General features: G+C 37.5%; 1 long non-coding RNA gene across 3 annotated transcripts in view; it reads left to right on the top strand.

Annotated features, from left to right (window-relative positions):
- Positions 1 to 5334, top strand: part of Gm33217 — a 41868-nt gene extending 36534 nt beyond the window's left edge. For all 3 annotated transcript variants that reach the window (XR_382691.3, XR_873704.2, XR_382692.2), the window contains 2 exons: positions 3918 to 3988; positions 4567 to 5334. This is a non-coding gene — a long non-coding RNA (predicted gene, 33217). The remainder of the gene's footprint in view (positions 1 to 3917; positions 3989 to 4566) is intronic.
- The last annotated feature ends 9741 nt before the right edge of the window (positions 5335 to 15075 follow it).

Raw genomic sequence — 15075 nt, 5'->3', positions numbered from 1 at the left:
AATACTACTCAGCTGTTAAGAGCGAGGACATCCTGAGTTTTGCAGGCAAATGGATGGAACTAAAAATATCCTGAGTGGGGTAATTCAGACCCCAAAGAAGGACATGCATGGTATATACTCACTAATACGTGGATATTAGTCAAAGAAAGAAAGAAAGAAAGAAAGAAAGAAAGAAAGAAAGAAAGGAAGAAAGGAAGGAAGGAAGGAAGAAGGGAGGGAGGGAGGGAGGGAGGGAGAGAGAGAGAGAGAGAGAGAGAGGTAGAGAGAGAGAGAGAGAGAAAGAGAGAGAGAGAGAAAGGAAGAAAGAAGGAAGGAAAGAAAGAAAGAAAGAAAGGAAGAAAGAAAGAAAGAAAGAAAGAAAGAAAGAAAGAAAGAAAGAAAGAAAGAGAAAAGTACAAAATACCCAAGATACAGTCCACAGAACTCAAAAAGGTCAACAAGCTGAAGTGCCCAAGTGAGGATGCCTCAGTCCAACTTGGGAAAGAGAAAAAAGCAATCACAAGTGGGAAGGGAGGGAGGGACCAAGGAGGGAAAGTGGATGGGGGGGGGCAGTTGTGGGTGGAGAAGGGAACCTGATCTGGTATGGGGTAAAGGAAAAGAACTGAAGCCCTGAGACTCAGTAGAAAGAATGGAAACAGGCAACCTCGGGAAATAGAAGGTTGGGGGAACCCTCCAGGGAGGTAAGAGACTCTCAGGAATCAAGGGGAGAGGCCTTAGTTGAAATGTTCCACAACAGGGAGAGGGAACTCATTCATAGAGCCCAGCTCCATCAGGAAGACAGGGCATCAAGTGAGGGATGGGGTTGCCATCTGTACTGGCTAGTTTCGTGTCAACTTGACACAGCTGGAGTTATCACAGAGAAAGAAGCTTCAGTTGAGGAAATGCCTTCACGAGATCCAACTGTAAGGCATTTCCTCAATTAGTGATCAAGGGTGAAAGGCCCCTTGTTGGTGGGACCATCTCTGGACTGGTAGTCTTGGGTTCTATAAAAGAGCAGGCTGAGCAAGCCAGGGGAAGCAAGCCACTAAGGAACATCCCTCCATGGCCTCTGCATCAGCTCCTGCTTTCTGACCTGCTTGAGTTCCAGTCCTAATTTCCTTGGTGATGAACAGCAGTATGGAAGTGTAAGCTGAATAAACCCTTTCCTCCCTAACTTGGTCATGATGTTTGTGCAGGAATAGAAACTCTGACTAAGACACCATCCCATATGTACATTTCTGACCCATAATTGTTCCTTTCTGAAAGAATTATAGGAATGGAAATGGAGAGGAGCCTGAGGAAAAGAAGATTCAGCTCAAGGGGAGGTCCCAAGGCCTGACACTATTACTGAGGCTATGGAGCGCTCACATAAAGGGACCTAGCATGACTGCTCTCTGAAAGACTCAACAAGTAGCTGAAAGAGTCAGATGCAGATATTTGCACCCAACCAACGTACAGAAGCAGCTGACCCCTGTTGTTGAATTAGGGATTGCTGAAAGAAGCTGAGGAGAAGGGTGATCCTGTAGGAGGACTACCAGTCTCAATTAATCTGGACCTCCAAGATCTCTTAAACACCGGACCACCAAACAGACAGCATACACCTTCTGATATGAGATCCCCAACACACATACAGACTGCCCGGTCTGTATTCATTCAGAGATGATGCACCTAACCCTCAAGAGAAAGGAGGCTCCAGGGAGTTTAGAGCTCAGGTAGGGTGAGGGCTATGAACATCCACGTGGAGACAGGGTTTGGGGAGGAGGTGTGGGATGTGGAGCAGTCAAAGAGCGGCTGGGGGGGGGGGCGCAGGAAATGGAATATGGAGTGTAAAAAATAAATTAACTGAAAAAGATTTAAAAACAAAGAAAAGAAAACTTACTATGAATATGGAGAAATAAAATTGATCTCTGATAACATTTTATCATGAGATTTACTAACTTGATTTGTTAAAGTATATTAGACCCCTACCAAATCTTTAGGATTAGTTGTGCAAATATTTACATTATCTATGAGCAGAGATAGTTATTTTCTTCCCTCTTTTTCTTGTACTACACCAAGAATCTTTAGTGCACTGCTGTACAGTTCTGAAAGTGACGAACCTTGCCTTTTTCTTGGTGAACAAGACACCACTTAACATCTCATTTTAAAAATCATGTGTCAGACTTCATCCTCTTGGCACTACATTTACATACAAATTTGAAAATAATTATTTATTGTTTAAATTTAGGAATATTTTATTAGGCTTTTTCAGGATTTTGAACAGTGTAATTTGAGCACATTCCCCTTTCTTTCTCCAACTGCAATCATTACCAACATCTCCACCATCTCCATGTATTTGTTCATTTATTTATTTATTTATTTATTTATTTATTTACTTACTTACTTACTTATTTACTTATTTGTAGTGTTTAGAAGTGTGAGCATGTGGACACCAGCTTATGGATGTCTATGCTATTTCTGGGTTATTGTGAATATGTGAAGAATGAATATAAATGAGAAGGAAGGTATATACTCTTTTGACATAAGTTTTGTTGCTTAGTCATCCTATAAAACGAGCCTAACTATCGAACGTTAAAGTACAATCAAAGATGATTTTGGGGGGTTGTAAGCTCTATTAGCATGTAAAGGCACTAGTCACTAAGACTAACAACCAGAGTTCTATCTGCAGTATCCAAGTGATGGAAAGAGAGAATCAAGTCCCAAAGTTGTCCTTTGACTTCTACATTAATGCAGTGGTCAATGCACCCACCCTTACACATATACAAGAAACACACACACACACACACACACACACACACACACACACCTCATAAACCCCACACAATAAATAAATTAACTAAAATTAACTAAATACATTAAAAATTATGTGTTGGCATTAAGAATTTATAAAGAATGGTTTGTTACAGGTTGATGAATTCATTGTCTGAAGAGGAGACAAGGGGTTTGAGTAGAAATGGGAAGGTTTGGGTATAAGTCTTCCTTGTCTACCTAAAGGAATGGGAAAAAAAAACCTACTTACCCATCAACTGGTTAATAGATAATGAAAATCTGATCCACCCACAAAATGGAGTATTATTTTACCCAAAAGAAAAATTAAACTTGCATGAAAATAGATGGACCTGGGATGTACAATATTAAGCAAGGTCACTAAAACTCGGCAAGAAAACAACCCTGCATCTTCTTCCTCATATGTGGTCTATAATGTACACAGATATAAATGCAGGAACAGTACAATACTGTACAGGAGCGTGAGAAAGGGCAGTGTTAGGTGATGAGAAGAGACTGAGTATAGACAGAAGAACCTGTCAGTTATGAAAAGCGATTAGAAAGCTGATTGTTTATCTAGTTTCACCTCCATCATTACCCACCCCCAGAGGTGAATAAGTGAATAAAAATGTACTTGATAGTTTAGAAGTGAAAATCCAAAGACCAATGTCTTTAGATAGACTGTTGTCATGGTACAGAAGTTCATTGAGATGTATACATTTTAGGACTGAAAAAGTTTATGTTTGGGAGGTCATCTTAATCTGGGTGCATGTTGTTTTATTTATGAGTTCATTACAATAAAGTCAATACAGAAACCCATAACTGGATATTGTGCAGAGAGTGAGAGACTTTTGGAACACTCAGTCCCAAATGGTATGATTTCATCAAATTTCCTGCCTTAGGGCTCAGGAAAGGTGCAGAAAAACAATCAGAAAGATAGTAAGAGCCACAGTGGATAGATGGCATCATGGAAAGAGTGTCTTCTAGATATAGCAGGGCTGACACAAAGATGAACTCACAGAGACCGCAGCAGTATGCACAGAACGGGCACTAGCCCATGGTAGATGGAATTCTAAATTCTATCACTGAGAGATGTCGACTTTTGTGCCTAACCAAGACTCTATTCTCAATGACATTTGCTTACAAAGGAAAAATGATGTTTTTTCTAACAGAGATTCCCTGAATATATTAACAACATCAAGGATGCCCAGCAATGGATTGCCAATACAAAATGAACTCAAAGGTATTTCTGTAAATTTTTATTTGTCTCCTATTGCTTTGCTTTGGCATTTAAAAAATCTTACTGGTATTTTTCTTGTATAATGAGATTTCTGACTTGGGGGTTTTATGTTTTTTCCTGTGTGTATGTGGGGGTGGGTGGGGGTGGGGGTGGGGGTAGGGGTGGGTGGAGGTGGGGGTAGGTGTATGTGTGCTTTTTGTGCATTTTTGCTTTCTACTTTTTAAAATTCAATTTCTTTACTTGATTGGTTTCTAAAGAAAGAGAGAAGGTGCATGGAGTTAGATGAATGGGAAGATGGGAAGAATGTGAGAGCAACTGGGGAGAGGTAGAATAGGATCATAATATGTTGAATACATTTTTCAAAAAATATATAAAAATAAATGATATATTTTAAATTTTTATTAATTTAAAATATCTTATTCACATATATTCTATTCAAGTTTCATTTTATTGTTATCCAGACACTATAAAATATAAAAGTAATTGAACTGTGGATAAAAAGTTAGAAACTACTATCTTCTAAGTTTTCACATTTGTTTTGTATCTTGAGTCCTCAATTTCTACATGTGCTTGAATTTTAGTACTACAGTGTATAAACATGGTTTTGACAGAAGGCTCAGTGTTTTAAGTGCTTGCTGTGAAAGTACAAAGACCAGAGTTCTGAATCCTCAGGATTCATACAAATGCCAGGTAAGCAAGGGAGCCAACCAGTAATTCTAGCCTCCAAAGATGGAGACAGAGGAACCTGGCTGCAAAGCAAGCCATGATGTTGAGCTCTGAGTTTGATTAAAAGACTGTACCTTGCTGAGGAAGGCCGAAGTGGAATCAAGGGTGATTTCCAACATCAATTTTGGGTCTCCATATACATGTGCACACATGTGCATACAGACATGCATGTTACCACACAAGTGCAAAAAACATGCATACATAAATATACCACATGCATGCCCAAAGAATAGTAGCAAATTAAGTAAAAATGAAAAAATCCAAATTACCATTAGTGGGTTAATAAAAAAAATATGGCATAATCATATAATTGGATACTATAGAGCAACATAAATTGCCTTGAGCTACAGGTACACATAATAGCATAGATAAATCTTAAGGCTATAAAATGGATTAATAGAAACAATGCTCTAGAATGTAGACAGGCACTTTTCAGAACAGAGTAAACATGAGCAATAGATAATGTACACACAGACATACTTGTGTAATAAAGCTGGGAATAAGGTAACTAAGGAAACAATAGGGGCTGGAGACAGAAGGATGTTTAAATAGATAGAGGTGGACTACATGAAAGTTTTCAGAAACCTCACAGGACTCAATTGTTTAACAATATCAGTAATATTTGTAGCTCAAATATTTTTGGAGACTTGCATAAGATATTTAATATTTGTATCTTTATTACAATCATAATGACAAATAAATGATGTCTAGGATCTCAAAAATAATGTTGTCAAGATAAATGTACTTTATAGAGTTTTTACATTTATGCATGCATCTTTTCTCTCATAGAGAAATATTTGTGCAATTCTTATGAAAATTTTGGCTTATGACTTAAAGCTAGAAGAGATATCTTATGTCTTCATTGAAGCAAACAGCTAAATGAATTATTTAGGTAGTACTGAAAATAGTAAAAGTGAGTAGATTTAGACATAAAATACTGCAAACCATTAAATATGATTGTGAAACTCCCACTCTTAAATATAATTGAAACAAAGTTAATTACATTTAGTCCAATGCACTTTCAAAACTATATATTTTTATTTATGCTCCTTAATTTTTTAGTTGAACTAGTAACTGCTATTTACAATAACACTATTTTTACATTGCATTTCCTAGTGGTGGAGTTGATTGTATTAAAATACATATTTATTTAGAGCACAGCCTTCCTCACTGTAAGTGCTCAGCATGTAGGAGTTACCACAGTAAAGAGTGCTCCTGGCGCCTTCCATGTCTTCTCAACAAAGAAGTAGAAAAGTAAGGAGGAGAGTGTCTCAGGTGGACTAGATTGAATCACTAACCCATAGGAAAGAGAAAAGGGAAGTAAAAAGGTAGGGCAAGGAGGAGCCCACAGCACCTTTGCAGGCAGTGGTAAGAACTCATTGGCCAGAATCACAGCCCATGTAAGAAAGAGACTGTCTCCCAGCAACCTCTAGCAGGGGTTGTGCTGTGGCAGGCTGTGTAATCTAATGTTGTGGGTCGTCCTGGTGCTGTTTGTATTCTGATGTTAATTCTGCTTCCTCAAGACCGGTTGCCCCAGAAGGAGTAGATCACATACATAGGTGATTTCATGGGAGCCTTCTCCTATTTTAACTGGTCAAATAAAGACCAGAGCCTGTGATCGGGCAGTGGAAGGAAAGGTGGGGTTGGAAGTTTTAGAGAGTGGGGATAAAGGGAAAAGGAAGAAGAAGACAGAGGAAGAGGAGGTAGAAGGAAGATGGAGCAGAACAACATGACCCAGAGAGGCTGCAAGTAGCCAGGGATCTGATAGCTGGGGAACAGAGTAGTGTAGTGGTAAAGCTGCCCAATCTAGCTGTGCAGCTTATTAATATCGTAACTGAGTTGTGTGATTTTGTAAAGGCTTTTTGGTCAGAGATTTACTACAACAATCTAAGCCTTGGCTCATACAAAATTTGAATTTCACTTTCCTAAATGGATCAAAGCATTAAAATCTTGACAGAGATAAAAATTAATGTGGTTCTAGGTTCATCTTCCATGATAGCTGTCATCAAAAAGTGTCTCTGTGAGAATTTAGTGGCTTATTTGGAGACTGTAAATGTGATTGAAATATCATGGTTTCTAAATATATAGATAATCCTTAATCATATCTAAAAGAGGTCTAGACTGGTTTAGAAAGGTTTAATGGAGACAAATAGAATAATCTAATAAATATAATTTATAAAAGTTTTTAATATTATTTAGTAAATACTATGATAGACACTTTCTTATTATTTTGAGTAATAGCATCAGATTATTTGAATTCCTTTTATAGGCAGCTCATATTTTTAATTTTGAGAGAACAGACTTTCAGGAGAGAAGAATGCAGATACCATAACCCATGTGTGTTCATGTCTAATGAACTATCCATGGGTCCAGAAGGTATGCTTCACACACATACAACTTTATACTTTTTGGGGAAGATTAATTTTAGTTATTCTGTATATGAATGCAACCAGGGAAACCTTATAGCTAAGAAAAAAACACATTGTTCTATGAAGCTTACATTTCAAAACTTTAAAAGTTCCTTTAATAAAATGACCATCAAATAGCTCAAAATGATACTTTTTTTTTCATTTTTAATGTTACAATGTTATTGGTTTCAAGTCTTACGTCACAATAAATCTAATGAAGAAAGCATTTATGGTGCAATTTCAGATTCACATTGGCAGTGTCTAGAAAATTATTCTCCATGTGTCTTGCACTCATTTTGTATATGCCACACCTGAGTATATGGTTACTTTTCTTGCTGCAGTTCTTTAAAGGAATTGTGCAGTCCTGTAGCTTTGCAGCCAAGTGAGTTTCTAATCTGTAATGTCCCTTTCTTTCTTGTATCAATGATTCCAGCACAGAAACACAGTTTCTCATTAAAGGTTTCCCTTCCTTTGGACAGTCAGAATAACTTCTCTAATCAAGCTCTGGGAAAGAGCCAGAGTTCAAAGATGTCCCAAGGCCAACATTGATGCTTTGCTAAAAGTTCTCTGGCTTAACATTCAATCTGCAAATAGAACTGTCAGAGTCGTCTACAACAGTCTGCTTCCAAATAGAAGGCATTAAATGAGCAAGCAAGGAAAGTGATAATTTTATAAGAGAATAAAAAGCTTTTTTATTTATTTCGGTCTTTTAGCATTGTCTTTTACTCCTTGTATGTTCATTAGATTGTGCTAGGCTCAGCATACATTGATTTCAACACATGCAATCTTTACCCTTACTTTTTGTAATTTTTACCCCAAATTTATTATTTTTCATCTACTTCTCTCCTCTTCTCTCCCATTTTGCTTTTGCTTTCTCTTCTTATAAGAAGTACAAAGATAATACACGTGTGTGTGTGTGTGTGTGTGTGTGTGTGTGTGTGTGTGTGTGTGTGCACGCCTGGGGAAGTTACGTGATCTTAATTGATATATTCCCATAGGATTAATGTTTTCTGACTATCTTTCTGAAAACTAATATTATTTTTAAGGCTGTAAAAAGACAAACTCTTTCCTCAGGAGAACAATATCAAACTTGTTTGTGTTTTCTTCCAGGACAAAATTCAACAGGGATATATACTACATATGTCAAATCCAGTATTTTGCTCCTGATAAGTATGTAGGACTCCCAGGAGCCCACACTGTAGAAAGAAAGAATAACAAGCTTAAGTCTCATGATGCAAATGTGAGAAAAGAATTTGTCTATAATTTCAGCTTAACATTTGAAGAAGAAAATTTCAGTTTAATCTTAGAACAGAAATTCTAGCCATTCTTCTGCCTTAAAACAATGGTGTTAGTATGGATTAGTTTTGATTTCATAATGCACACAATCAGTTACCTTGTTTGTTTTTATATGCCCAAATACTTTGCATTTTAGCATGCAGGAGTCTTGCTCCAGAGGAGAACTAATGCCGTTTTACATATTAAGTGTGGCCAGAGTTCATGGGTATGTGATTCATTCTAATGCTCAACATTAACACATAGTTTGTTGTAATGGTTTTAACCATATAATTGTACAAAAGACATACCTCTGAAAAGGAAAAACATAAAGGCTACTTTTGTTGCTGTGTTTCTTTAAAATGAATATCAAACTGCTTTAGTAAATGGTCCAGTCTTTATTCATCCCAGAATGATTTAAGGAAGCATTTGACCTTGCTGTCATGGTTTCCTGTGTTAGGATTGTCATTGAGAGTATTTCTTTGTAAATCAGCAGTCCATCTATTACCCATAGTATTTGGTAATAGATGAGTCAAGTGGCTTGTTTACAGCATAGTTAATGTTTTACGAATCCTGCCTCCTGATTTACCTCAAGTACTTTATAATTATATTCCTTGAAAACAGATGCTTTTAATATTCAGCTCTGGCGTTTTATAAGCTATACAAATATTTTGTTTGTGGTATTTTCTGATGCTCAAAGCCAAAATATACTAGTCGATTTTTTGAAGATAATTTCATAATCCAAGAACCCAGGGCAATTCAACTTTTAGAGCTTTTATTCCAATGTAGAACCCTTAAATATATAATATGCTCTATTGAAGAGGACCAGATCCAACAATTTAAAAACCATTACTTGTATCATAGTAAAATTTTGTCAAGGAAAGACCCCCGATCAGAAAATATTAATGTGGCTCCTGATCTGGATTTCCTTTTCTTCTGTTGGGCTAATGAGTTTTCCTGAAGCCGTGGAAGAAGGAAGGACCAATTAAAACCACTCATTCTTGTACCACTAAAACCGATATAATGCTTTGAAAAAATACCCCTAATTTGAAGCTGTTAATACAGCTGTAATTTTATTTCTTGAACACTACCTCTTGTAGGGTACTGCCGATCTATGAAAACAAACCAGTAATAGCCCCATTTGAAAACCACCCAGGGCCGATTGTCCTCTTTTCTTTTTTCTAAATAACCTATTAAAAGACTCCTAGCAGCTATAACAATAACTAAAGGACCAGCAGTGCCCATTATGCCTGTGTAGCATTAGTAGCAGCACAGCTCCAGTCCCAGAAACACTCCAAACCAATCGTCTAGCCATTTTTCCAGATCTACGAGCAATAGGTTGGCTGTTCTTTGAGACTGAAGTATATGGTGTTTACATCTATGATTTTTCAATGTAAAATTTTTTAAAGGCAATTTTTTAATCTAATTACAAAATACTCATAGTTTCAGCATTTTACCTCCAGAATACTTTTAGCCCTGACACAGGACTATGTCAGTCACTTCATGAATGTGAACATCATGAATGGACAACAGACAGTGTGTATAAAATGCTGAAAACACAGCCCTATAGCTTATATGCCTACTTATGAGTAGTTGTTTTATTACTGACTTGAAAGCAATAAAGCTGCTAAATGTTGAAGTAATTCAACAAAGTTTATCCTTTCTTTACTGGGAATACTGTCTTTTACTTCGGTGTAGAATTTTATGTTCTGGTTACATTCTGTCCTATGTCCCCCTCCAGCTGTTTAGTTGACATATTAATATATTAAACCTGAACTACTTGAAGTTGTATCTCAAACACACAAGATAGTTCTTAGATCCTGAGGTAGGGACAACAAGGGCGGATTTGCCAGCTGAGAGATCTAGTTTGCAGTGACTGCTTGGAAAAGGGGTTAGTTGAATGACTTTAAAAATCTTTTAAGTTACAGAAAAAGTCAGGGAATGTGTGTCTGTTTACTCATTTTAGGGATCAATCTATCCTGCAGCGATCCTTAAAGCCAAGATTTAAACTTCGATAAGCACGTAAATATTTTCTGGACTAAGTTTCTATAACTTGGGAAACATATTGGAGTTGCCTTGCAATCTATTGGAAACAATGAATCTTTGTTACCTTTCCCACCTTTTTCTTCTTTCTTTTTTTAGTTCCTTCTTGTTGCTTTCTTTTTTGCATATTATATCATACACCTGGAATCTCTGGTCCATGATTGAGAAGAGAGGTCGCAGGGTGGGAATGTGTTCCTTAGATTAGTTCTTGGGCCAGGTAGTAGTTATTCTTACTTTCAAGTATGGAAAGACATCCCTATGAATATATATGCATCCCTACCAAAGATGCTGCCCTCTGAAATAACTCCTACCCTAGAGAAAAGTGACACCTGAGCAGAGATGTCCTTACAGACACATTCAAACTCTCCTTAGCTTCCTGACAACGGACTTGAGGTGTCCAACAGCACCACACATTACCTTCAGTGTCTTACCGCCACCATACTCCTAAGGGAACACTTTGTGAATTAAATTACCCCAGGAACTACTATTCCTCAAAGTGGAAATAACAGGAGAATTACCACACAGACGTACACAGATATTATCTATAACTCTGGCAGGCTAAGTCAAGGTTTTCTTTCTTCAAAGGATAGAGGAGTAGATATGTAATCTCATTCTGTCAAAAATGCTGAAGATTTTCATACATCACTGTGCTTCAAAATAAATTACGTGCATAGAAGTACTACATTACACCAGCACGGGGAAGGTTCTTAAAGAAGCACAATGCACTTCTGTCTCCTGAAATAAGAAACACCCTTAAGTTGGTTATTGTGATCATACTAAACATAATGCTTTCCCGCTTTGGCAGAAAGTATAAACATACATTTTTTTTTAATAAAGAAGTTTGCCTTTCTTTAGTAGTGCAGGAACAACCTGTGTCTTGTGGTGATTCAAAAGCAGATGTGTAGAGTTGTGGAGGCAGACATGGCTCACTTAATGTATGATATCAGGGCTGGCCTCAGACAAGATTTCAGAGGGGTTCCACTCATGCCTGTGCAGTCTTCTCTCTACCTGGGGTTGAAACAGAAACATCATTGCCTTTTAAGCAAGGGTGCCTTACGCAGAGGTATCCCTCGGCTTTAGTTTTGGGTTTTATATCGTGTACTACAAATGGAAAATTACCACCAGTGTTGACTTTCTCTCTGACCCCCATCAAAAAAAATTTTTTAAGCTAGATATGTATAAAACGTCTCATTTAGACATACCAAGTCACAGATTGGTGTTCCCCAATATTACCCAAAATGACTTGCCATAAAAATAGGACTGAAAAACGTGAAATTACCAATTTCTACAGTTAAGCACCATGAAAGACATGAGGAACTTTACAGTATATTTTAAAGGGGAGCACCTTCACCAGTCTAATAAAATTTGGTAGCTTGGGGAGGGGTCACTTCCTAATAGGTGTAATTTCCTCAACTTTAATAAAGGTATTTTAACACCTGACTTGTATGCCAGATAACATTGTCACTTTTTCCACTGACTGGCTCAAATAAATGCTGATGGGGGCCAGACTCTCTTCAAATACTGCTGCTTAATGCCAAATACAACTAACATGCATATGGGAGAAGCCAGGGAAAGTAGTAACCTCCATAATTATAGCCGAAGGCTCCAAGTCCACAAAGCAGGGCAGAACTTTTCACTCCTGGGTTCCTCGTGTGAATGGGGGTGAGGAGCCACTGGGCCACGGCATCTCTCAATTGGCAGCCCTGCTTGTCCACTCCATCAGCACACAGCACACTGCTTTTATTTTTTCTTTTCTTTTTCTTTCCTTTTGTTTTTGAGCCTGCCAAATTCTTGTCCAACCTCAATTCAAATCTATTTATATTTGCCTTTCCTATTCCAGGGCTCAGATGTTAGCCCATACAGTGTGCTGACCAGCACCAAATGTTACTGTGAAAGACCAGCATTGGCTAGCTTACTTGGTGGCGGACAGCAGGGAGACCAAAGTATCTGGAGGGACCTTAATCTTCTAAGCAAATCCTGGCTTCAAAGAGGTGGTGGAGGCAAGGTTCAACTTTAAAACACCAAGTCTACAGAAATTGAAGAATTCAAGAGGTTAAGATTTGATGCTGACTTCAGTCCTTCAGCAGAAATGGTGGATGCCCAGCCATGGACTCAGACAGCAGTGGGATGAGAACCATTCAGGGACTGTGTTCTTAGTGCAGGGGTTCAAGGCCCACCTGCAGAGTGTCTGACTCAGCTGGACTGGGTCAAGCCCCAAATCTGCTTTTAGTGATCCCCATGAGTGACTGCAATGTAGGTGGTCTGAGACCCCACTTTGAGATGCAATCCCAGGTCTACACTTCTTTCCCCTGAAACACTGGGCCGTGTTTCAGAATATAGAAAGTTGGAAACTGATTTAAACATGTTAGCAAAGTGCTGCTTTATTTCAGGTTTATTTAAAGCGTTGGAACACTGCACTTTGTTGTAGAAGCTTTATTTAAAATTCTGAGGTAGAGTAACCTTTTTCTGAGTTCAATTTTAACAAGGAGCGGTATTTGAAGACTGTGGGCCTCGGTTTGTGAGGTCTGAGCATAAAAAGAAAATAAAACCCTGCGAGTTGGACCTTCTTATGTAAAACTAGACCTCATTCTTTTAAGAGGTGTGACCTTGGATCATTAAAATTTTTCTGAAGAGAACTGTTGGATAGATAGCTTTCCTGATAAAATGCACTGTGGAACTTGTAAGCAGGATCTATGGTTCTCTGTCTCTCATGCCATCTTAGGGGAGTACTTGAACAAAACAGACTGTTTTAATGTTAAGTAGGTTGAATTCTCTGTAAAACAGAGGGAGCAATTCCTAGAGGATTTTTATGCAGTTTTTTTTCCCTCGGGATTCAGCTCTTAATCTAGAAACACACACACACACACACACACACACAAACAAACAAAAAAATAAACCCACAAAAACAAAACAAAAAAACAAACAAAAGACAAACCTTTTTTTTTTTAACTTGGAGGCAACTAGAGGCAAATGAGTGACTCGGGATCATTACCATAAAACAGTTGACACGGTTTGTTTAAATAAACATTTTAAAACACAAGTATAGTCATATAACCATGCCAAATATATTGATGTGTCTATTCTAGTATTTATTTGGGGGAGAGGGTTGGAGTCTTTGAATAGCAAGGTGGGCAAGTAAATATTAGATTATTCGATGGGTAAAAGGGAAACTGTCTAAGGGTGTGATCAGGGCAAATGATATTAAGATACAGAAAGCCAAGTGTTTGCCTTAACAGTGAAACTTAACAATTGTTTTCCAGCATCTGTGATTATGAAACACTAGGGAGAATTCTGTCAATCGCTTTCTTGAGGGAAAATGAGCAGCAATATTACCGAAGGCATAAATGATCTTTTTTGACATATGTAAAATATCTGATATCTCTGAGGTAATAGAACATCACTGGAAGAATTTCTTATGTATAAATACTATTCAAGCGCCTATGCTAGTCCATAGCTTTTGGCACAGTATAGCACTCTTTGTCTTACCCTTTAAACACTCATTGGGCATCCATATCATGGGATTTGCTCTTCTACTGGTGTGTACATTACTTTGATGAAATTTAGTCAGAAGTCAATTTTGCACCTCATTACTGAGATCTCAACCTTCATAATATGACCTTTTAATACAGTTTCTCACATTTGGTGACCCTCAACCATAAAATTATTTTGTTCCTACTTCGTACTGAATTTGCTACTATTATGAAATGTAATGTAAATATCTCATAAGCAGGATGTCTGATATGAGACACCCAAAGGGATCGTGACTCACAGGTTAGGAACCACTGTGTTAGAGGAGGCATTATCACAGTTACTTACAAGCAATATAAATAATGGATTTTTCTTAATATACCATTGACTAAAGACCACTGAATATTGTATTGGCAATATCATTTATACATCTGTGCTCTTTTACTTCCTTATTTGTGTATAACATAGGAGAACAATGTTGCTTTACATTTTATGAGACATAGGATGATGATTCAATCTATACCCTAGGGTGGAGAAATGAAAATAAATAATGCCACCCCACATTGCTTAGAAACTTTAAATAAATGCTATTAGATGATATTCTATTAAGAAAAAGTTTCTTATAGTAGATTGCAATCCCAAATAAAACAAGTCCTTTTCATCTAGAGTGAATTCACAGCAGTGGCAATACAAATATTTGTCAATTGTTCACTAGTTTCTGAGTATCAGATTTTCATTTGGCTTAAGAATTGTATGAAGTCAATAGTTCCTATTACTGCTCTAGTGCAGCTTGTGACACCTGTGTTACAGGGAGGCAGTGCACTCAAAGCAGAGAGCCCAGCTCACTCTAACAGAGTTCTCCTGTGGTCATCACAGACACATAAAATATTTAAAGACCCCTCTTTCCCCCTCCATTTAGTATGCATTATAAAATAGTTGGATACACTACTAAAAGCATATCTCTAAGCCTTCATAAAGAGTTCTGGAAAGAAAGCAAAAGACATTTAAAGCATCAAAGAGGCTGATGAATAGGGATGCCAGGATATTCAAATACATTTAGAGACAGTATTGTCAAGCTTGTTTTCTGAGCCATGATACTAAAGATAGTAGGAGCCAGCAAAGAAAAGAACTCTGTAGAAATGCAAATATCTTCAATGTTGAATCTATTAATCC

Source organism: Mus musculus, chromosome 13 (genome assembly GCF_000001635.26).
Source record: "Mus musculus strain C57BL/6J chromosome 13, GRCm38.p6 C57BL/6J".
In the NCBI taxonomy this organism is placed as follows: Eukaryota; Metazoa; Chordata; class Mammalia; order Rodentia; family Muridae; genus Mus; species Mus musculus.
This window is presented reverse-complemented; position numbering and strand designations above follow the sequence as displayed.